The sequence below is a fragment of the Bidens hawaiensis genome, unplaced genomic scaffold (genome assembly GCF_021521415.1).
Source record: "Bidens hawaiensis isolate Kalapana, Puna unplaced genomic scaffold, B.hawaiensis_p1.1 tig00041254_1, whole genome shotgun sequence".
Lineage (NCBI taxonomy): Eukaryota > Viridiplantae > Streptophyta > Magnoliopsida > Asterales > Asteraceae > Bidens > Bidens hawaiensis.
In genome coordinates, this window is record NW_027497309.1 from 119,269 (window position 1) to 145,521 (window position 26,253).

Below are 26,253 nucleotides of genomic sequence, written 5' to 3' on the forward strand. Positions count from 1 at the left end.
AAACATCTAGTGATGACTGTTGTACTAATATTTGTAATGAAAGTGAATGTTCATCTTCTGATTCAGAATGTTAAACTGTTTTTGATGAAACCATTGAAGTCAAGGTTAATGAACAGACTAGTCGGAGTTGCTCATCACCTGATCATAATGTTGAGAACTTAGTAAAAGACAAATCCAAATTTGAAAATGAAAAACCAAGCACCTCCTGTAAATATGTGTCACCAAAGAAAACCTCTTTTTCCCAATATACAAATTTGAACAATAGTGCTCAATATTATGATCAGATTGATAGTGACTATTATTATTCTCAACAGAAACCCAAAGATTCAAACTATTTTGCTTCAAAATTTTCAAATGTTCATCATTTTAGAGCAGATACATGTTATAGAAATGTTAACCCAACTACATCACCCTATCACACATATCTCAGTGACCAAGATATCTATAAATGCAACCAAAGAAAATGTTGTTTTGTTTGTGGGAATCCGTCTCATCTGGCAAGACATTGCAAAAACTGGCATAAGCAACAAAGAGATCTAAATAGTAAGTTTGGTCAGACATTTTCTAAATTTGCTGCTCAAAATAAGAAAATGCCTCACCAAACCTACACTTCAGCGGGTGAGACGAATTTCAGACCCAAAAGAACTGAAAAACCCAAGAAACCTTTCTGGCTAACCCAAAGAGAAAGGAAGAGGTTAGCTAAGGGATCTGAAGCTGAAAAGCCCAAGAACCCTTCAAAGGTTTTCTCAAAGGCTAATCAAGAAAATTTTGTGGTTAAGCCTAAACCAAAACGAAGGCAATCAAGAAAACCATTTCAAAACCAAAGAAATCATAATTCAAGTTCATCGAGGGATTTCTCTTCAGATTTTGACTCACCAAAAGATTACATTTTAAGAAATCATAAAATTAAACTTGGTGATTTTGTGTTTAATTTTCCCGAGATAAGTATGTCTCGGGAAACCCTCCACTAACTGGTTGTTCGTGTGTGTAGGGTCAGCCAGGATGGCCTGTCAACAGTATTTGGTACTTAGACAGTGTCTGCACCCGACACATGGCAGGAGACGAGTCCCTGTTGTTCGACATCAAATCATTCGATGGAGGACACGTTTCTTTTGCCGGCGACATTGGGGGAGAAATAACCAAATAAGGGAAGGTCTCGAATGGTACTTTGACATTCAATGAGGTTAATTTGGTGGAACAGCTCAACCACAACCTGCTTAGTGTGTCTCAAATCTGTGATAAGAAATTCTCAACCCTATTTACAGAAAATGAATGTCTCATTCTAAAATCAGGTTTTAAGGTCCCTGAAGAGTGGATTATGTTGCGGACTCCGAGGCATAATGATGCCTACATTCTGGACATGAGAAGAAATTATTCCATGCGTTCTGCTTCTTGCTTGATGTCAAGGCCTCGGAAAATGATTTATCTTTATGGCATCGACGGTTGGGTCATGCCAACTTTAAAAACTTGAATAAGTTGGTTAATGGTGACCATGTGAGGGGTTTACCAGTAAAATCTTTACACTGTGCTAAAAAATGTTTATCTTGTTCTAAATGTAAACAACACAAACTTCCACATAGACCCAAAACCGTCAATTCGGTAAATTCCACTCTTCAGTTGTTGCACATGGATCTTTTCGGTCCAATTCAACCAATGGCAATAGGTCGAAAAGCCTATTGTCTGGTTATTACTGATGACTTTTCGCGTTTCAGTTGGACATTTCTGTTAGGGCACAAGGAAGAGACATCACAATTTCTACTCAGGTTTATCGTGTTGGTTGAGAGTCAAACTGACAAGAAGGTGAGGTGTATCAGAAATGACAACGACACAGAGTTTTGCAACAAGGTGGTGAATGAATCCTGTCACAACAAGGGAATTGTTCATCAACTCAGCTCACCTTACACTCCCGAACAAAATGGGGTGGCTGAAAGAAGAAACCGTACTTTGGTGGAAGCCGCTAGAACAATGCTCTCATATTCCAAACTACCATTGATTTTCTGGGGTGAGACCATCAACGCTGCTTGCTTTACCCAGAATCGTGTGCTTCTGAACAAAAGATTGAACAAGACTCCGTATGAAGTCTTCTATGGAACGAAGCCAAGGGTAAATTTCTTCAGAACGTTTGGATGTCCCTGTACCATACTCCAAACAAATGCTGGAACGACCTCCAAGTTTGCTGAAAAGGCAGATGAGTGCTATTTTGTTGGTTATGCTGCTGACAAATGTGCTTATCGGGTTTACAACAAGAAAACTAGGGTAATCTTGGAGTCCTTCAACATTGATTGGCAAGAATTGAACCATACTGATGCACATAATGGTCCGGACTGGATGTTTGATTATGAAAGTTTGTTCAAGAAGTTTCGTGGAATGTACATGACACCCGCTGTACCAATGGTTTCCCATGTTGTTTCTCCACCGGTTCAACCTGCTGATGATCAGTCTATCCTGATGCATGCTGTTTTGAATGATCTTGGACATGTTGACATAGCTGCTGCTGCACCCATACTTAATATACAACCCGTGGCGAATCAACCAGCCCCGGTTAATGATGAGCAGCCCCTCTGCCGACACCACTGAAATGCCAGTTGTTGAAGACATGACTGATTCAGATTCTGATTCATATGTGTCAGCCGACAACAATCAAAATGTTCAATTCGACCAAGTGTGGTGGAATCTGTCCCCACACCTCCCTCAGAAGAAGACAATCAAGGATCTGCAATGGAGGTCAATACATCAAATGTGCAGGTTGAACCAAGTCCGAATGATGCTTCTGATAACACCAACACTACCTCTATTCCAGCAGTAGTTGTCCCATTCTATGACAACCTATGGGAAGGTCCCATTGCTCCAGAACACTTGGTCGAACCGCAAGAAGTTGAAATTGATCCTCAACCAAGTGCTTCTGTCCCTGCGACCAATGTTTTTCATCCCATAGAGAGCCTGACTATCCAGCTTGAGGCCACACAAGTCGAGCATGTCGACCAAATTCCACAGCTACCAATTCATCGTCGACATCCGACTGAGAACATCAATGGAGTACAAACACGCAGTACTTCCGGTAACATTAACAGATGTCTTTTTGCTTGTTTTATTTCATAGGTAGAAGCCAAGGACTACAAGGTTGCACTGAAAGAGAACTCTTGGGTTGAAGCCATGCAAGAAGAGCTGTTGCAGTTCAAGAAGCTGAATGTTTGGAGGCTAGTGAAGAAACCAAAAAATAAGAAGCCGATCGGAACGAAATGGGTGTTCCGAAATAAGATAGATGACAAGGGGGTGATCATTAGAAATAAAGCCCGGCTTGTTGTGCAAGGTTTTTAGCAACGTGAAGGTCTTGATTACGATGAAGTCTATGCACCGGTAGCCAGACTAGAAGCAATTCGCATCTTTCTGGCATACGCCTCGTACATGAACTTCAAAGTGTATCAAATGGATGTGAAGACTGCTTTCTTGTACGGGAAGGTAAAGGAAGAGATCTACGTCAGTCAACTGCCAGGTTTCGAAGATCCAAGTCATCCTGATCATGTTACCACCTTGACAAAGCACTTTACGGTCTTCCCCAAGCGCCTCGTGCATGGTATGCTACACTGGCCGATCATTTAGTGAAGAATGGATACAAGCGAGGAATTGTCGATCAAACTCTCTTTGTCAAGAAGGTCAACGATGATCTGATTCTGGTACAAGTTTATGTTGTTGACAGTATTTTCGGGTCCACGAATGAGGATCTGTGCAAGGAGTTCTCTAAGGTTATGCAACAGTGATTTGAAATGAGTTCCTTAGGGGAGATGACTTTCTTCCTAGGTTTACAAGTTGAGCAAAAAAAGGACGGGACTTTAATACACCAGGAGAAGTACGTTCACGACATTGTTCAGAAATTTGGTTTCAAGGACTCAACTTCTTTCATGACTCCAATCGCTACACGACCTATTTTCGCTCCTGATCCATCGGGAAAACTAGTCGATCAACACCTTTACAGGTCAATGATTGGTTCCCTGATGTATCTCACTGTAAGCAGACCAGACATCATGTTCCCTGTTTGTCAGTGTGCCAGATATCAGTCTGACCCGAGAGAATCCCACATGACGGCTATCAAGCGTATTTTCAGATACTTGAAGGGTAGACCACGTTTGGGTCTTTCGTATCCAAAGGAATCACCCTTGGAACTTCATGCTTACACTGACAGTGATTATGGAGGATGCAACTTGGACAGAAAGTCAACATCCGGTGGATGTCAATTCCTGGGAGATCGGTTGATCTCGTGGCAGTGCAAGAAACAAGTCACCGTGTCCACCTCCACAGCAGAAGCCGAGTACATCGCCGCATCCAGCTGCTGCTCTCAAGTGATATTGTAACGTCCGTAAATTTTCGATAAAAGGTTTAGCCTTGTAATGTTTTGTACACCTTCGGGCTTGACCTGGCATTCTTCCGAGAGCTCCTGGCCACCCTCGTAAACGTTCTCACTTAACTTTCCACTTAAGTTGCTACACACTTCATACTGGAGGGACTAAAGTGTAAATTATTATATTATATCATAAAATAAACCCTACCCCCCCTTGTTTGCGATCGGCAGGAAGCAAGTCCCAAGAACCCACGATTTTTCTTTTTTGCAGCTGTGATTAGGCCATAAAACTTCAATTCCAGGTCGGTTCTACAATTCCCCAAGTCTTTTACACCTTAATTGATCATATTAGCGCGCTTATTGGTCGTTAAGGTTGAGTTTTGATGATCACAGTTTGCTGACAGATTCATATTCGTTTGTTGTAGGGTCTGTAACATGATGATAACCCATTTATTTTGATCAATTATTATTTCCATGATGTTCTACTTTGAGTCTAGTTTCCAGAAAGGTATAATACGTAATTTTTGGACGAGATTTGAATACTTTTTATGATTTTATAAGATCAAGTGTCAAAGCTGATGCGGGATGACGGATTCTGGTCTGTCTTCCCGACATCATAACCATTTTTCGACAAGTCTAAATTGGTTGGTTTCACTTTTGGAAGTTAATATTTTTAGTTAGGAACCAAACCTAATTGGAATCGTTTAATTTGGCTAGGTAATGATTTTTATAAAAATAAAACCATTTTGTTGCGCACTGAAATAGCTGCACGTACCTTGCTGTGTTGGAGGAATTTTTATGATTTTTGTGTGTATTGGAAAAATATAATAAAAATATTTTTAGATACCCAAGACATTTATAAAACTCTGGTAAAAATTTAATAATTTAATTCCATGGTTTTCCTATGTAATAAAATACATCTTTGCATGCTAAAATCTACATGTTATATTCGTTATTGATCGATAAGTTCGTTTTAGGCTTAACCGGTGGCTGCCCTTTCTCGCATCTTTCGGGGCTGTTATAATTGAAGTTCGTGCTCCATCATATTCTTAGGTATGTCTAGTGTAATATACTTTAGTATCATGAGTTTGGGCAATCGTTAGATTGGTCAACTGTTGATGAAGTGAAAACTAGGTTTCGGTTGTCTAGTTTGTCAATTGTTGCGTTTAGCGCATTGTTTGAGGGAATTAACAACCAATTCGGATGTTGTAGCCTCGGTATGATTTGTTGGCTCTGAAAAGCTATATTTTTATGTTATTGGGGCTGAATTGGTTGTCGGTTACTCACACGGGTCGGTACGGCGCAAATTCGCGTTTATTGGTAATTTGTGCATCGTGCTTGCGAATTACCGACCCATCCAACCCGTGTAGCGTCGTGTTGACTTGTTGGCTGTGATTTTACTAAATTTGGTCCACACGGTGCTGAGTCATTATCTAAGTGCTTAAACAACCCGTTAACACGCGTATTCGATAAAGTCAACAACTTTCGGGGGTAAATTGGGAACCCTTTGTCTCCGGGATTAACTAAGGGTGGTTTTGGTAAATACATGGCCTCGGGGGCTGATGTAATTGAATTTGGTAATGTCAAGGCTTTAGGTCAATCAAATCATGTTAGAACGTCTCGTATGATAAACGAGTCGGTACGTTTAGTTAGTAATCTTTGTGTGCAATCCGACAGGCTTGTAAACTGTGGATTGGCTTTGAAATTCTCAAACTCTTTGGTGTTCATGTGGCTCGTTTCAGGTGAGTTCATGATGCCCTTTTTACTCTTTTTACGTTTTGGGCTAGCTTACACACCGTAATACGGTTTTACCCGATTTTACCTTGTTACAACTAATTGGATGGTAGTACATAGCCTTAGTTGTATTTGTGCATTTATAAAACTATGAGTGGATTGTGTTCTATGCCTTAGGATATTTTAGACCCGTTTATGGTTATATATTCCTTAAGGTTATACATATTACTTGTGGTCTAGGCTCGAGGTTGCTATTAGGCCTAGTACTAATTCCTGGTATTAAACGATTTTTCATGATGAAATGTTTTAAACTATTTTGCATAGGCTTGCGAGTATTGGTAGGCCTTGGAATGTTATGGAATGTGTGTATGTATATCTATTATTGTATGGCCAATATTTGGCGAATGTTGTAGTCGTTATCGACTATGGAATGTTATTATTGAATGGTGATCTTGGCCGGGCCAAACTATACGACTCAGGTTCTTAAATCCTGTGGCGGGCCCTGAAAAGCCCGTGAGGGGGGAGGCTCGTGTGGCATGATCATCATCGGAATGTTACGTGTTTGGGTTGTACGTGTGCTCGGCCCTGAATGTTATTATTGAATGGTGATCTTTCCTAGGCCAAACTATACGACTCAGGTTCTTAAATCCTGTGGCGGGCCATGAAAAGCCCGTGAGGGGGGAGGCTCGTGTGGCATGATCATCATCAGAATGTTACGTGTTTGGGTTGTACGTGTGCTCGGCCTTGAATGTTATTATTGAATGGTGATCTTGGCCGGGCCAAACTATACGACTCAGGTTCTTAAATCCTGTGGCGGGCCCTGAAAAGCCCGTGAGGGGGGAGGCTCGTATGGCATGATCATCATCGGAATGTTACGTGTTTGGGTTGTACGTGTGCTCGGCCCTGATATGGATTCCCGGGATTTGGGGTCTTACAGATATGGATCCAGCATCAGCTGCTGGATTACGGTTTAAATTTATATGGATCCACGATCAAATGTGATAACGAGGCGGCCGTTGCTACTGTTAAAAACCCGGTCCAGCACTCAAAGACTAAGCACATTGACATCCGAATACACTTTATTCGTGATTGTTATGATCGTAAGCTTACTATAACTTTGCAGATCTCTTTACTAAAGCTTTTAGTCGTGCCTGATTTTTGTTTCTCGTGGAGTCTTTGGGCATGATTTCTTTTGAGTAAATCTTTTAAGTTTTAAAATTGTAAATATTTTTCAAATATGTCACAATTTTAGAGGGAGAAAATGAGTTAACTTTAACTCACCAAAAAGATTTTAAATTTACTTTTAGCAAAATAAAAATCAAGTCATTTGACTTAACAAAAAGATTTTAAATTTTTATATATAATATTAATTTCATCTTTACTCCTGTTTAAGAAAAACTTAAGAAAACTTTAAGAGTGTTATCTCGTTTTGAGGGAGCTCCTTTGTAGAGGGAGTCGGCTAAATTTAAAATTTTCAATTAAGAACTTGATCCGACCATATGGAAAGTGATAGTACATTGGCATGTATTGATCCTAGCAAGTCAAAAGAATAGAACAAAAGGCTACAAAGTCATTCATTGATGTGTAGATAGGCTTGACAAACAAGTAAGTGTTGGGCGATATAAACTTAAATTTCTGTCGTCGCTAGTGACTACACGTTTAAGAAGCGGTTGCATGATTCCATTTAAGTCATATTAATGAAGGATGAAATGCAATTACACTTGTCATACCCAAGCCTCTCTTTACCTGATCACAGTGGTCTTATGAAAGTCAGTGTCAATTTTAATTTTCATTGAGTCAGGAAAAAAGTCAAGTAAAACATCAAGAAAAGCAAGAAAAAGAAAAACAAAAGAAAAAGAATCAGAAAAAGAGTCACTCCTAGGAATTTTAACTTCTGCTTTATTTCTTCATTTATTTTCGACTCAAGCCTTGGACTTTCTATGTTTGTAGTCATACAAGATCTGATTGTTAAGGCCCTGAGTCTTCTGCTTTGTTTTATTTTCTTTCTTTAGTTCAAGCCTTGGACTTTCTCTGCGCGATAATATGGTATTAGCCGACCTGATTGTTATGGCCTGAACTTCTGCTTTATTTTAATCTTTCTAGATCGAGTCAAGTGTGCAAAGCATAAAGTGTCATGTGTACAGTGTACAATAAGTCAAGTATGTTAATAAGAGTACTGTGATCAACTAAGAAAGGTTTAAGTCAAGTTGAGGTGATATGTTAACACAAAGTAAACCCGAGATATGATGGAATCAGTAGCATGTCTGATTAAGTGGGAACCACATAAGCACCGTGCCTAATTGAACTTCAAATGTATCACTTTGACATCAAAACACTTGTCAAGTTAAAAAGGTGTACAATAACTTCAAAATGGAGACGTGATCTAGGGCTTTGCAAATCAATATGATTCCATGTCAAGATCGTTCTTGAAAAGAAAAGAACTATGTAAATTAATTCAATATTATTTTTTTAACTTCAAAAGGTTTTAAGTTTTCTTTTATTTTAGTTTATGTTTTCTAAAATATTAAGTACCTGTATAGTTTAATATTAGTTTATTTTTAATTTTGTTTTATTTTAATTTTATTTTTATTTTTATTTTTATGATTATGCTTAAGAGATCGTTAGTGCAAAGTTTAACAGTAATGGACCAACAAAAGAAAACTATAAAAACTAAACAAGTGCTTGGATTCAGTGTGTAAATGTTTTTCGGGTTTGAAAATGCAAATAATTTTAAAGACCGAGGACCGAGAGTGTATTTTTGGTGAATACTCGCGATGTTTTGACCTTATCGCGAGATAGGCTGACCCTATATTAATGGTAAACCCAAAATATCTTTCACTATTCACCAAACACTTTCACTTTTCACTCTCTCTCTTCTCTCTTATCTTCAACTCTCAAACACCAAATCTTCTTCAAATCTTCAACGACTTGGCCTACTCTTTATCAAATATGCCGTTGAATCCTGAATATCCTCCCTCGGTATAACATCATGAACATCTCAATTCATTCCTTCATCTCTGTTTCTGGGTTCTCATAGATCTAGACGGCGGTTATTATGAACCGTCGGCTAGATCTAAGGATAGATCTTCATAATTTGTGTTGCTATCATGCTTAGATTTTGATATTAGGACTTTAGATCGAGTCTATCATCATTAAATTGTTAGTTTTAGGTTTGTTTGTTGAACAGTTTGTAGATCTAGGCTTGTTCATATGTTCAAAGGTTCAATTGACCATGTAAATCTAAGGGGTTTGCCTTCAAACTTTCAAGAAACCTAATTCAGGTCTGGGCGACACCTAAGGAAAGGAAAAGGAATCAAAATTCAAGCTAACGAACTTTTTCGCTTGGAAGGAGGTTTCGCTTCTCATGGTCATGCGAAGCGAAATGCTTATGGTTTCGCTTCTCATGGTCATGAGAAGCGAAATGCTCTCTGTTTTGCTTCCGCTTCTCATGATCATGCGAAGCGAAATGCTCTTTGTTTCGCTTCTCATGGTCATGCGAAGCGAATTGAGTCCTTGTTTCGCTTCGCTTGATCATGCAAAGCGAGACACCTTTTTGTTTCGCTTCGCATCTCATGCGAAGCGAAATAAGTGTCATGCGAAAAAGTTATAATTAGCAAAATTTTTGAAAATTTGAGACTGATGACTACTGGACTGTTGGACTGATTTGGACTTAATCTTTGTACTTTTTGGACTTTGTAACTTATCAATTGAAAAAATATAACTTATTAACTTATTAAAACTATAATGTACATAATATTTATTAACTATAATTAATTAATTAAATTATATAATATGTAAATACTTAATGCATAAGTATATAACTTGTCTTGTTCTGATGATGATTCTCATGATCTTATGGTTTAATTTCAGGGTCATAATAACATTTTTGTGCTCGGGTTTCCTAAGTCTAAGGCAGATAAAGTATTTACATCTATGGTCAAGGGGCTCAAGCAATCACCCCTTGCACATGCCATCTCAGCTGACCCAGCTATTTACTACAAGTGGGTCTTTCACTTCTAGGCGTTTGCAAAGGTTGCTAATGATTCCCTATCGTTTACAACAAAGGTTGCAAGAAGAGAGTTGATCATCACTAAAGCAGACATTAGACGAGTGTTGAAGATTGCTGACGAACCAGACTATACGTATGAGAAAGGTGATAGGAAGAAGTTGGAAGATTTTGTGACAAGTATGGGATACGATACTGAATGGAGGAGTTTAGAGAAGAAACATTTACCACCTTACTGGAGATTTCTTTTTCACATTGTGACACACTGCTTTGCAGACATACGTTGAGGGGTTGATAGTATGAGTGTGGACTGGGTCAGGATTATGTTTGCATTGACGACTCGAGAGAAGTTCAATTACTCTCGAAGGATATTCCTATGCATGTTGGGGAATATTAGGAGTGAGGCAACATGGCTTATGTACCCAAGATTTGTACAGATGCTTCTTGATGATCTAATTCCAGATGTCCCTAGGCCAGGATCAAAGAAAGCCAAGGACAAGAAGTCATTTCCCGAGCCCTATCATGTGAATGAGATCAAGACGTCAATCTTTGGCGAGTTGCTTAGCACCAAAGGAAGGGGACACCAGTACGTTGGACCAAGGCCAGGTCCTAAGTTTGGTTTGTTTGAGGAAACTGAGACTGCAGGTGATGAAGATGTTGAAAGTGAAGAGATTGAGGAGTTGGATGCTGAGATTGAGGCTGATTCTAGTGATGAGCCGGCCGAGGACCGCACAAAGGCCAAACATGATTTAAAGAGGAAGGAGGCTGAGAAGGGCAAGATTATTGAGCTTGAGGAGGAAGAAGAAGACCAGCCGCCCTTGAAGCGTCTGAGGAAACTTGGGGACTCCCAGAAGTCAACCAAGTTTCTTGTCTAGATTCCCTCATAAGACAAACCATCTGACCAACCCAAAATCACCAAAGAAGCCCTAGCCCAAGCCCTCAAAGCATTAAATGTAACCAAAATCCAAATCCCTACCTATAAAAAGCCAAAGATCAGAAAGAAAGCCAAATCCAAGAAAACCAAAACCTTGCTCCACGACTCACCTGAATCCTCACCCGAAACCACTCCAACAGACCAACCAATTTCTACCTTCCTACCCCAAATACCACCCTCACCACCCCAAGACCAACCTACAACTCCAATCAAACAACCAACCCAAACCGAACCCGAACCTTCTCAAATCACAACACCACCTACCCAACCAACCACCTCAATTTTCACATCATCCATCTTCAGCTCACCGATCCAAACAACCAGCTTATGGAGCCAAACAGTTATAACTTCCCTAACCCAAACCATAACACCACCTATGTCACAACCAACACCACCCACCACTACAACTTAACCAATCCTTACCCAACTATCACCCTACCTTTGCAAACAACCTCACCACCCATAATGTCCACAACCCCACCATCCACCATTATCTCACCCAAACCCATTTCTCGAGGAAAGTCTTCGACACCTCTAGTGTACACCGATCCTATCCTCGATAGAATCATCGCACTGGAGGAATCAAACGCAAAAAGGGCGGAGCGATAAATTGTGCTCCTCAAGTTTATCAAAGAAATGAAGCAGAAGGCAGTGGAGGATGAGGAAGAGAAGGAGGCTAAGGGAGAGGATAAGGGTGTTGGAAGAAGAGAAGGAAGCAAGCGACGCACTTGCTGAAAATCAAAGATTATTGACCAACATCTTCCACACCCGAATCCAAAATCTTCAAGTACTGATGAACAGAGAGGCCTCGGAAAACGCAAACCTGAGAGCAGATAATTCAAGACTTGGAGACAGATTGGCCACTCTTGAAAGAAACCTGCCATCTGCAAGTGCTCTCAGAACTAGTGTTAACAAGAAAATTGAAGATGCCACTCAAAGATGGGATGTTGAGAATGAAGCTACAAACTCTAGAGTCACAAACTTAGAGAATCAGCTCGCTTCACCCGCTTCCCTCGATACACTCAGAGTCGAGATGGAGGCTGTTCAAGAGAAGCTCAAGGAACATGATCATCTCAATGAGCTTTAGCTGAAAAAAAATGAAGTGCTGGTAAGCAAGTATCAAGCGGCCTCAGACCTTATGGGTATTCATGAGGATGACTTTCATGGTCCGGAGGATCGACTTGATACTGTTTTCAGAAGTTGGAGAAGGTCTGGTGAGACTTCTCAAGCTGGTGGTTCACAGCCTACCGCAGGTTCGAGTGTGGCCTTGCGAGGAGTTAGGGTGGGAGCGTCTGAAGGTGAGGCGACTGTTGGTCATTTGGTACAACAGGGTGGCCAGTCTAGCGGTTTTGATGGTGGTAATGATGGGGATGACGAAGATGAGAATGAGGATGATGATGAAGAAGAAGATGATGACGATGATGACGTTCATGATAGCTTCGATGATGATGACGATGGTGATGATGTTGGAGGGAATTGAGGAGATGGAGGAGCTGGGGCAGCAGGAGGTGGAGGTGGAGATAACACTCAATCACCTCCACACAATCAGTATGAAGTTCAAGACCCTGCTGCTCACGACTCGGCTGGCAAAGTCAGGGAGCATGATACACAAATTACTGACATGTATAAAGATTTATTTCCTGATTACTTTGCAGGTGTTATGGATGACTTTATTGAAGCGGGAAAGAACTTGGAGCAACTTATTGAACAGAATATAAAGGAAGGGGTTGAAGATGACTACATCAATTACTCACCTAATCCAGACACTCCTCCTACTCAAGTTCAAACTTCAGAGACTCCTGCTGCTGATCCCGTCTCCAATCCAACTGTCGACTTGACACAGGAACGACCAAAGAGGAAGAGAAAAAATCATATTGTGTCAAGTCGTGCATGCGCCCGCGATCTCATCTATCCTTTCCACGATGATTCGCTGATTGTATACCCGAAGTATAATAAGGAGAACGCGTGTTGGGCGATTAGACGATATAGTGGTGATCTGATTTATCTCAACCACCATGAGCTGAAGTCATTACCAGAGCTTGACATTAATTATCTTTGAAAAGCTCTAGGCCATGGTGCGGTTGGAAGTATGTTAGAAAGTTGGATTCCAGATTATCTTCATCGTCAGTCGAAGGTCGACTACAAAGATTTTGGGGTCGGAAGTACAAGAATCCAAGGGAGATAGACACAGCCACCGGAGAGCCACGAACAATGTGGAGATACAGGGCACCAAAGAATTTTTATATCATCTACCATGGAGAGCCCTTTATTCCCAACATCCTCCGAGACTTCATTGGCTAGGAATTCGACAACATGACAGGGGAGGCCGTCATACGCTGCAAAGATCTGCCTGAAATTCGCGTATTTGACGAGCACGAGCTAATGGGGCTGCACATAGAAGACATCAAGAAGCTCTACAATTCACCCCTAGGAACCGTCGAGGACATCGGTCGTCAGAACACAGATCGGATAGTGGAAGCCTTCAACAAATTTGTTAGAAGAGTTGTTGAACTTCCACTACTCGAGGACGGCTGGCTGGATTACGACACCGACGGGTTCCAATACTAAAGACTAGAGGGAGATTGTTAGTCCTATTTTGTTTTAGTCTTTTGCATTGTAATTATAGGTTTTGGGCTTTAGTTGTTAGTATTGAATGTAATAGGCCCAAGAGATATAATATCGTAAAGCCCATTGGGCTTTTGATGTGACGTACTTCTCATGCACGCTTCCCTATAAATAGGAAGCATGCCATGAGAAGTGTAGTGGTTCATTGTTGATTAATAGAAAACCTTTTACTAACTCTCATTCTCTCAGCTTTCTCTCTTTCTCTCAAACCACCCGAAAATAACATTTCAAGATCCGAGACTGCTTAGGTGGCTTAGTGTAATTTCCGCTAGCACTAAGCTCGGTTGATCCAAGATTATTGTTAGATCCACTCGCCTTGGGACCTACACAGTCCCATCATTTAATATGCTTGCTTCCAATTATTCAAGACAAAGGGAAGCGTAACTCAACCTGAACACCGCCGCTGACCACCACCACCTGAACACCATCGCCTCCAACGACCGACAACCACCACCTGAACACCACCACCGTCACTTGAACACCACCATTGACTGCCACTACCCGAACACCATTATCACCGCTAACCCCCACTATCTAAACACCACCACCGACGGTTTTCACCTAAAAAAGAAGTATCCCAGCCGATTACGTTTTTATGGAGACTACCACCTTGGGTTCCGGCGACATCAATAATTAGGGATTTTATTAAAAAAATGTTCCTAAAGATCCGATCTAAAATTTCAAAGTAGTTTGGGACGAAAATGTTGTGATTCTGATGACAAAAAAGCTTTCCGACGACCGGAAACTAACAGAGTTACTCTTCCATTAGAAATGAATTCATACTATGGCTGACCATATGTAGCAGCGCAGCATGTACCACTACCACCATTCACATTATCAATTATTAAAAAAGTATAATGTCTGACCTTATCAACTACGTATATCATTTTAGTCAAATTTAGGTCAAGATCTGGTCATATTTTATAATTTCTGTAAAATGATATTAGTTTTTAGTTAAGGTTTTGATGTTTCAGTCTAAATATTGTTATTTCATATTTTTAACCTGTAGTGACAAACGAGTTCTGTAAAATGACAGTTCCGCCGTAACATGCAGGTAAAATACTATATATACTAAAAAGTTAAACGTCGGTTAGATTAATTTATGTGAGGATGGCTACTATTCAATTTTGATCATTTTTATTGTTTCTCGATCCCACATAACTATCACATATTTTGGTTTAAAACTTTTTCTTTTTTAATAATGTTCATTGAACGCAAAAGACCTTTACAACAAAGTAGTCAAATAGAATTGATTTTTAATTACCAAATACAAATGAAAATTATTAGATATGAATATAATTGATTAATTTTATCAATTATTTTTTATATCATTTCTATCAAATTTATGTAAATAACGGATCTTATTTTAGATTATCTATCAAATGACATTTGGTTCTTTACTTAACGTTTCGAGGTTTACGTGTAAATATTGTTATTTCACATTTTAATGTGTTACGACACGTGAGTTAGTGCCTCTAACATCTACTCTACTATACTATTAAAGCAATAACTCTTTTGATAAATAATATTTGTTCTCATAATTTTTTTTAATAAAATAATTCAAAATTATGTTAAATTACATTTAACTTAATTACATTCAACATACTCAAATCTAATATAATAATAATAATAATAATAATAATAATAATAATAATACATGTGTTTCTTAATGAGTTTGGGTTTTTCTTTTTAAACTGTCATGGTAGTTATTTTATTTGGTTTCATTTCGGCTTTTGGTTTTTGTTCGGTTTTAGTTTTTATAAAGTTGTTTTGTTTTAGTTTCGTTTCGGTTCGATTTACTTTTTTTTAGTATCGTTTTAGGTGGGTTTAACTTTATTCACTTTTTCGTTTTGGTTTTTACAGTTTTTTTTGTTTGGTTTCAGATTTATCGGTTTTAGTTTTCAGTTTCATTTTGGTTTTTATTTAGTTTTATTGGTATTTAGTTTTATTTAGTTTTTTGGTTTTGGTTTTGTTTTAGTTTTTTTCAATTTAGTTTCGTTTCAATTTGTATTAAGTTTGGTTTTAGTGTTTATTGGAAAATGAAAGAATATGAAGGATTCACAAATTAAGTGAAAGGTTCACATAAGTTTCAACTTTCAAGTGGGTTGAAGTCATTGAAGATTTATATATATATTTTTTTGGATTTTCATAACCATAAATAATGAATTGGCATTTGGTAGAAAGGATTTCAAAAGCTAAGAACATTGTATATGTTACCCTTCATTTTTGTTTTCTTAGTCTTTGAGTGTTTTATTTCAATTTTAATTTATGAAAATGGGCCATCTTATATATGTTTCGATTTTCTTTGGCTCGGTTCAAATTGAGTCATTTTAAAAGGGTATTAGTTTAGTTCTAGTCAACGAGTCAATATAAAAAGGTATCGATTTCGTTCGAGTTTCAACGGGTCTTTCTAAAATCGTATCGATTTGGTTCAGGTTATAATGGGTCAATTTTAGAAGATATCGATTTGGTTTGGGTTAAAATGGGTCATTCTAAAAATGTAACGATTTGATTCTGGTCAAAACTGACCATGTCAGTTTAAAAAGGTTTCGATTTGGCTATGTTCTTAAATGCAATTTGGACGTGCTTCAGTTTATTAGGGTGCAAAACTTTTCACATGAAATGTAAAAAGATTTTTCGTAGTCAGTTGGTCACTATGTTTGTTAGATTGGTATACAAATGTTTGTGTCATCAACTGTGTTCCCAGTCCAGGAAGAAAAGTAGACCGAATCATTCTTGGATGTTTATCGGGAATCTTTCATAGATGCATATTTTCTGATTTGCTTGATTTCCAAACTAATATTAGTGAAGTTTGTTTGTTTTCTGTTAATATTATTTTTTAGAGTTTATAAAGTTTATGTTTTAAAGTTTTAAATTTTTTTCATAAACATTCACTATGTAAAGTTATTCCTTATAAGTTAGTTTATTTCAATACTTTGTTTGCATGTGAATATGAATTGCAATTAGAAATCATGTTGCTGTCTCAAAAAATATATTAAAAAATAACTTGTCGTTTGAAATTATATATGTGTTTACTTGACGATTTATATATTTTCTCCCGTGTCGTACACGGGTCAATAGCCTACTATACATATGTTAAAGTTTTAACGCTTCCAAATGTTCCAACAGAGAGCGCGGGTCCATGTAGTACTAAGTAAGAGTTAAGTAAGAGTTAAATTGAAATAAATAAACCCCATATACTACAAAGTAATACTTCAATCAATACAATATTACGCCATTTTTTACGCCATTTTCTAGCATCTAGCTGTAAACATAAATTACCTTTTTTATAGTTTTTTTCTTAACAATTAAATTTTTTATTCTCCATTTTCTTTTTGCCTCTTGCAAGACTCACCCTACTTTGCTAGGTAACACAACACCTTTACCAACAAAAAAAACTACTTGTATCCTCCTTTCCTTACTAGGGGAAACCAGAGCAACCTCCGACCACCTCCTCCACCACCGTCGGATTCTTTTCCAATCATCTTATTTTCACTCTCCTTTCTAAGCGAAGTTCTCTAATAGGGGTCGTTGCCCAAATATCTTAAGGATCTGTCGAGATTTACTCGTGCATATGGTATATGTTAAATAAACAATACAACTTAATGGGGTACGGGCGATCTCATGGCTCTTACATGAGTTTCCGCCCTGCTCTTAACCAAATCGAGAGTAACACGAAGGGGACCTAGCAACTAAGATACAGGTTTATTAGAATCTATTGAGTTTCAAATATAGAACATTCTTAGTGAAGCCATAGATAAATATACACTGTACACATATAAACCTGCTTTTTTATTCTTAAAAAAAGCCCATCCTAGGATAATATTGAAAGCATTCAAATTTACCACGTGCTTGAAGAACATTGTAGCAATTTGACAATACTTTCTGTTGTGAATGAAGATAACGTAAAGGTTGCGTAGTTATGAAGTAAGTTTTTCTTTTCGGTTTTTGTAGCTTCAGTTTGTTGTAGTCTGTAAGAACTCAAATCCGGGGGCCCTATTTAACGTTGAATTTACTTACAAACTCAGTTTATTACAGCGGAAGCATATACATTTGCAGCCGAAACTAAAACTTTTACATAGAGGGTGTTTGGGATTTGCTTATTTAACTCTAAAAGTGCTTTTTGTCAAAAGGAGTTTTTAGAAAAACGTTTGGATTAGCTTATGTTGTTAGAAAAGCCAATAAGCCAATATATATTTAAAATCAGTTACTACTACATATAATCTTATATACTTTACAAATTTTTTAGGCAAAAATTATAACTAAAAAAATTACAAATATAAATTCTTTTACAAATACACAAATATAAAATTACAAATATGTAATTTTATAACTAAAAAAATTACAAATATAAATTCTTTTACAAATATAAATTCTTTTACAAAAATTATAACGTAATGTTCTTTTACAAATTATAACTAAAAAAATTACAAATATAAATTCTTTTAAAATCAGTTACTACTACATATAATCTTATAGTGATGTGATATATATGTGTTTCGAGAATTCTTTTATTTGATCACGGCGTTAGAATTTATTCAATTAAAGTTGAATATCTAACACTCTACGTATTGATATAACAAGGCATTTGCAAATGTTGACGTTAATTTCCGTTACTTTGCCCAACAATTTTTATACTTTCTTGATTAGACTATAATAACATTACGTTCATACAAATTGTAAATACTTCATAGAAAAAAACCAAAAAGCTATTTTAGTACACTCATCCTCACGATTCCATTATATCTTGCGCAATCGTATCTTGTATCCTTTCTACAAATCATCATTATTCTTTATGAACTTCGTTACTAGTTCCACCTTCTGTGGGATTGTAAGATTCTTGTTGTGCCTTGTTAAATGTTTCATCAAACCTATCGGCCTTTCTAATATAGTTATGGATCGCCATCGATGCTTTCACAACTCTCACTTGGTGCTTGTACTTGTAATTAACATGCATATCCCTCAATAACGTCCACCCAGCCTTCCATACTCCAAAAGTTCGTTCAATGATATTCCACAGTGATGAGTGGTGAAAGTTAAAGGTCTCTTTCGGTTCGCGAGGAGCACGCATAGCACTAGTCTGTCCACGTTGAAAATCTGGTAAATGATAACGAATGCTAGTACCTTTGTATAGTGCAAGATTCCCCTTGGTATTTGGGTATCCGACATCATCAACATAATATTTATCTGCAAATATAACAAAGAGTTGTTATTGTTTCAAACAAGTATTTAAAACATAAAAATTGCATTAGTTAAAAATGATACTACACACCCGGTGGACGTGGAAAATGAAGTTCCGGTCTATGTAAGGCTTTATTGAAAATTCTTGTGTCATTTGTGGTCCCCTGCCATCCGTCCAACACAAATGTAAAGCACATATTAAAATCACAAACAACCATTATATTTTGTGTAACATATCCCTTTCGACCAATGTATATTTCTTAATTTCTCTGTGGAACTGATGCCCTCACATGTGTCCCGTCTATAGCGCCAATGCAATCATAAAAATACAATATATATATATATATATATGTATATATATATATATATATGTATATATGTATATATATATATATATATATGTATATATATATATATATATATATATATATATGTATATATATATATATATATATATATATATATATATATATGTATATATATATATATATATATATATATATATATATATATATATATATATATATATATATATATATATATATATATATATATATATATGTATATATATATGTATATATATATATATATATATATATATATATATATATATATATATATGTATATATATATATATATATATATATATCATAATCAAATCATTTATTAATGACTGACAACCATCAAAGTAAATGGAGTATTGAATAATACCTTGAACATTGGATAATCTAGGGGAATTTTAATATTTGTATAGGTACATCTTCATTATAGTTTGCGGCTCGCCTTATGATGGCGGCACTCATCTTAAGCACGGCTACTAAAACTGTATGGAAATGACTGTGAATGGTTTCCCCGGAATGGTTAAAAGATTCTTGCATAAATCTATTCGTACATCCATGAGCCAAATCCATTAAGAAGATTCCGACCGACTCCTCAATAGTTATATTACGTGTTTGTTTCAATCCGTAGTTAGCTACAAGATATGTACATAATTGTCTAAAAATTGTTATGTGCAATATAAAAATTTCATACCACCGCCTCAGATTGCTATTTAATATTTCATTTATATTTCCCTATTCGATTCGAGGTGTGACATGGCATTTGTGCAATATGCAAGTTATGAGCTACTAGGAATCCTTTCACAACTATTGCACATAACAATTTGAATTCCACATCCTCATCATTTGAATATTCTTCATCATCATATGAACCATAGTTGTCACTATCCATCTGATAGAGCTTAGATGGATCTAGATTGATGATGACATCGTGTTCTTCATTGATTGATTGATACGATTAGATTGAATGCGATTAGTGTGTGAACTGTGTGTATTGAGAGAGTATTTGGGTAGAATAACGAGGCAGAATGGATAAAATAATGAACTGAGTTACATTACTGATAATGTTTATACTATATATAGATTATGACACATTCGTTAACTTAACCCTTAACGAATGTGTCATTCGTTACATTAACTAAAACGAATGAACAGCCTCATTCGTTTTACATTAGCTACTAACGAATGCCCTTCATTCGTTTGTCACATTCGTTAAACAGGGTTAACGAATGTGGCTTACAAACATAACGAATGTAGCTTATTCATTACGGGGTAACGAATAGCTTTAAATTAGAGAGAATGGGGATATATTTACCAAAATACCCCTTACATTATCAATTAATATAATAATACTATTATAAAGATAGAGACGCTCAAGTCGTGTATCAACAAACTCCTCCTCGTCTCGAGCTCTTTATACTTTATTTCTGGAACATCTTCATCTTCCGATCGGTGCAACTATGTATCTTGAATGCATAACAGACTTGAACAACACACTGAAACTGCATTGCAAGATCATAATCGCATACTTTAACAAATCTGATCTCATTATGAAATAACGCATCGTTATCAGACTCAGATAAGTTAACATGCCACACCGGATCAATTACACGAATAACGCTCGTGTTTGTTCCGCTGCCCAATACAATAACCGCTTCACCCGTCCTGTTATCATAATACCATCTGTTGAAAGTGGTGAACAGACTCTGAGGAAATATCTTCATTGGAGCCCTCTTCATAGTCTTTGGCGGCTTGACCTGCAAGATCATTTTTCTCCAGCCAGTGCGAGGATCGATCTCATCGATGTATTTGTGTGTCGGAACTTGCGGCTTGAAGAATTTGAAACCAAATCTGGTCTCATGTTGCAGATGATTATAGAACCACTCAGCCCATTTATCTTTTCCTCGATTAACAAACGGTCTGTTGGTAGTGTTCTCACATCTCATCTTGGCATTGATAAAATATCGTGTAGGCGCTTGAAATAATAAATACCATGTTCCCACTTAACGATATATACCTTAAGCTCTGCATCATATTGCCATACTACCAAGTCACCTCTCACGTCTTTAGCACTTTTGTACTTTTTAATCTGGTGTGCAGATGCTCGGAGCCTCGGACCTTCACTAATCTGACTTCTTCCTATTCGTGATATCGGAAGCTCTCAATCATCTTGTTTATACATTTCACATATTGACCAAACATACCATCCAAAGCACGTTTTCGGTTCTTCTCTTTTGCAGATAAGTTGTTTCGGCTTCTTATTCCATCTCTCCCTTTCTTCATGTAGACGTTCTGCTGACTCAAAATGTTCTGTAGTAAAAAATGGAATACCTGGATCAGAATCATTGTTGTTGTCGATATAAAGATCAGGATACTCCTTGGTGGTCACATCTTCTACTTCCACCTCTTCATACTCAGGCACATTCCCACGCGGAATGCCTGAATTTGTACTTCAAAATCTATTTCCACCTCCACTGTCTTTCCCAGTTCCTCAACCTCATCTTCATTCAAATCTAGGCTTGTAGGTATGAGTTCGGATGTAGGCTGTTCTCTAGCCATAGAGAACAGTCGTCTCAGGAATCGTTTAGAGTGTTAGCAGATTTCCTTAGCGAAAAAAGGGGAAGTCACTTGTCTCTTCGATTGACTTTCATTCAATATCCCATTCCCGCTGCATCGGCTGGTCAAAGATCACCCCAAAATTGATTCAAAAGAAGCAGGGCAATTTGTTCTTTGGTCAGCGAATGATCTAAAAACTCACCCTCTTCGATCTCATCAGCATTCACCATACTATACACAATCCCGTTCATACCCACAAACAAAATCATATTTGCCGGTATGACGTTAATCGGTTTAGCTCGAGTATAGTCCTTGTATGGAACAATCTGCAAATTAGTTCCCTCACTACCACCACCAGTACTCGTTCCACCATCTTGACTACCTGCCGACGGTGTAGAACTACCGCCCGGTTGCTGGTCACCAACACCCCCTTCATCCGGATCCTCTTCATCATTCCTCAACCTTTTCAACTCATCATCTTTGCAAGTAAGTTGGAGGATGATCTCATCTTGCTTGTCTAACCTCTCCCCCTGAGCAGAAACAAGGGCTTTAAGTTACCTGTTTTCTCTCTAAAAGAACTGAATATGTCTAAACATATTCCGCTACGCTAGCTCATGAGCTGCTCGATCAGCTTGCATCTGAGTTTGTTGTAGATGCAACAGATTCAGCATATGAAACCATTGGGCTTGAGGAGACATACCAGAAAAATTAGGATGAACTGGTTGCATAGGACCCTAAGGACGATTGAAAGCCATAAATGAATGCTCAGGTCTTGGCAACTGAGTCAGAGTGACTGGAGTAACATATGTAGTCGGTTGAGGACTAGACACGCGTGCCAATACAGTTTGCAACACGTCACCAAAGTACGGATCCGACACAAATGTAGTCGTCAAAGTCATTGTCGGAGGTACTGGAGAAATTGGCATATGAACTGGAGTCGGAGATCGAGTAATTACAAGAACAGGAGATCTCGAAATCATAGGAGGAGGAGGAGGAGTAACAGGAATAGAAGCTGGAATAGATACTGGTTCAGACGGTCTTTGAGAAACAAATGGTTGACTTGGTATCTCAATACCAGAACCCCGTCTAACTTTTTGTTTCTTGGGTTTCTCTCCCTTCTCTACCATCGGTTCTTTTCCTTTACGTTTATGCTTCTGTTCATAAGTTAAGTCAGCACTTGGCCCTTAACCACCATCATCACCATCATCACCACCATCACCACCCTCACGCTCAGAATCCGAATTATCATGAGCCCAACGATCATTAGGTGGCGCTTCATAATCAATATTGGCAAGATGGCCCATCAAATGCTTAAACCTCGGCCGATCTTCAACACTTTTACCACGATAAGAACGTAACCTTCTCATCGTCTCAGCATTCATATGTTCTAATCTCATAAAATCATGAAGATTAGCTGGATCTTTGATTAAATTAGCTGAAGATCGTTAATGATGAGTTGGAAAAATCTTGGATACATTAAGAACTTATGTCGGCTTGTGAGATTCTCTTTCAAATGATAAAATACCAGTTCAGAGAAGTTGAACGATTTGTTGAGCACTAAGGCAACAAAAGCAGATTGTAGCATGACTGGGCATTCATCAAATCCTCCTTTTCGTCCACCGAGACAATGTATCAGTACATGCAGCAATTACTTGTACCGCTCACACAAATTCGCCTTGTTATACATAGACCTTCCCAACTCTCCATTATATCTAACTCTTCCGAACAACCCACGTATCAAACTCTTATCGAATTCACATCGGTCATCCACAGTATCAACAACTCCCTAAACGTCTCTAATTACCCCCACATCAATAACCACACGTTTCTTTTGAATGACAGCTTCTATCTAGTTCTCTGCTTCATTAAACCTAGCAGTATCCCAAAAGGCCCGTTTAATGTTCTGGTAAACCAAAGTCTGTGTCGATATTGCCTTGTAGATCCTGGAACGTATCAAGAAATTAATCATCCCTCCAAAAATTGGTGAATCCTCAAAGTTATCGTGTAAAAAGGCACAGATGTTGTGCTTTTTATCCCACGACAATAAAACGGGAGCTTGCTCGGGTTCATCAACTTGTTCTGGAGCCTGAACCTCTAGTTGTTGCTCTGGAATAACATCAGGTTGTTGCTCGGGAGTTGGATTTTGAATGATCTCGTTAGATATTCTGTTTAACAAGAATAAACTATTAGTAAAATATTCAAAAATATCATACTGATTAATGAATGAGTATCTCATTCGTTATAATTACAACAAACGAATGTCTCATTCGTTAACAATGAATCACGCATTCGTGTCTTATAACGAATCATAATCACACATTCGTATCTAATAACGAATCAGCTTATACGTTAAGTATTCATTACTTTAAACTTTCATTCGTTATATTTAACGAATTCGACAACATATTCGCTACCTTAGCGAATAGGATGATTATTCGTTAACTTACAACGAATCTGATTAACCTTTGATATCAAATGTCAAAAAGAAAATGGCTTTGACTCTATTAAGTCAAAGACAACGAACTCCGTCACCTAGTTTGTTGATTAACACAACCATTTTACAATTATACTGAATCAATATGCTCGGAAATCCCTTTTATACATTAATCAATGAATCTATATCACGACACTAGTCAAAACTGATAATTTTTGATTAGTTAAACGTTAAGTATATATCAATTTATACAATCAATTGATTGAACCCTAAAACATAGATTATACTTCATGAATTTGATATCAGATTGGTCGCCATTAACTGTAGAATACAAATATATCAATCAATTGATCTAATATGCAGGTAAGGATTTCTGATTAAAATTTGATAGAGTTTCTTTAAGAAGACGATTGAATAGTGAATAAGCAAATGACAATTCATTTGTCTGCCTTGGGATTAAAAACCCTCAATTATTTCACGTGAATCGAGAATATTCGTTAATTTTGAAATAACATGTCCTCATTCGTTAATTCAAACCTTATTCATTAAAGATTTAAACAAATTAGATTTACATTCGTTATCAAATCAATGAATGATACTTTAACACACCATATTCGTCAAACATATAACGAATCTAAGTAACATTCGTTAAAATTTTAACGAATGATACATTATCAATTCATTCATTCGTTAACTGTTTATACGAATGTCTTCCATTCCTTATGCACAACGGAAGCGAATGAATTTCATAACGAATGAGATCATTCGTTATGTATAAATAACGAAAGGCTTGACATTCGTTATACTAATGTTAACGAATCACCAAATACCCTTAACGAATGAGACTAGTTCTCATTAATGATTTGCATTATCATTTAAAGCCTAATTAGGATTTTAAAACCTATATTAAATAATCAATTAGCCCAATTAAAGTTCCAATTGAATACATTAAAATTCCCGATCAACCAAGGATCGGTAAAGTTTAATTTAAACGGATTTTTACATTAAAAACTACTAATACCAGTTGTAAATACGTTAAGCGCGAGTTAACTTAAAATTTTGGGGTTAAAAACATTTTGTTTTGTTTTGAATTATTCGCTAGCTTTGTAAATCGAAAATAAAGCAGAAAAATAAAATCTTTTTGGATTTTAAAAATTTCAAAAACAGAAAAATTGTAAAGCAGTAAACAATTAAACTATCAATGTAGTACATATTTTTGTGAGTTCGAGCAGAGAATCATATTGATCAAGTTTTCCTTCCATCACAGTTTTATTTTTGGTTTTTATTATGACTGATGTTAAGTCGATTATTGGTAATATTGTCCACCTAAATCTTCCAAAAAAATGTTTCAGAACTTTCGCTGATATGCTTAATTTGTTCAATTAGGCACAAATCTTATGTGGACCCCACCTATCAGACGCAATTTTTATATCTCTTATACAGTAAATTCAAATGTACCTATTTTATTTTTCTTTAAATTGATTAGCTGTGACTCATGCAAAAATAAAAAAAAATAGAAAATAAAGCAGAAGGTTAAAATTTTCCCTTAAAATCGGTATGACTACACGCAGATAAGGTTCTATTTTAACAAAAAAAAAGATAAAATAAGTTGAAGTTGCATAAAATCTTAATTCTCAATTCGGATAATTCCGTCTTATCGCGCGGAGAAAGTCCAAGATTTTATACGAAACACCAAGAAAATAATGCAGAATATTCAAATATTAACCCTCAGGTCGGATAGTCTTATCGCGCAGGAGAGGATCCAATATTTAAACAAAAATAAAGAAAAAATAAAGTTGAATTTCTTTGCAAAATTAAAGATAAAACAAAGCATAATTTTCTTCAAAAATGAAAGCATGCACACACAGTAATCTTAAACTTTTTGATACTTAATACAGATATTAACTATGCATCAAGATGTAACTCTACTAGATTCGGCAAGCATTTAGGTTTATATCTCTTACTAGTTCTTACTTGTTTGTCTAAAGACCTACCAATACATCGATTCAATTAAGCATACATTCTTTTATTACTTACTTCTTGCTGGACTTATGATCAAATCACCAATGTACTATCATTTTCCCTTTTTTGCTCGGGAACTCATTTTAA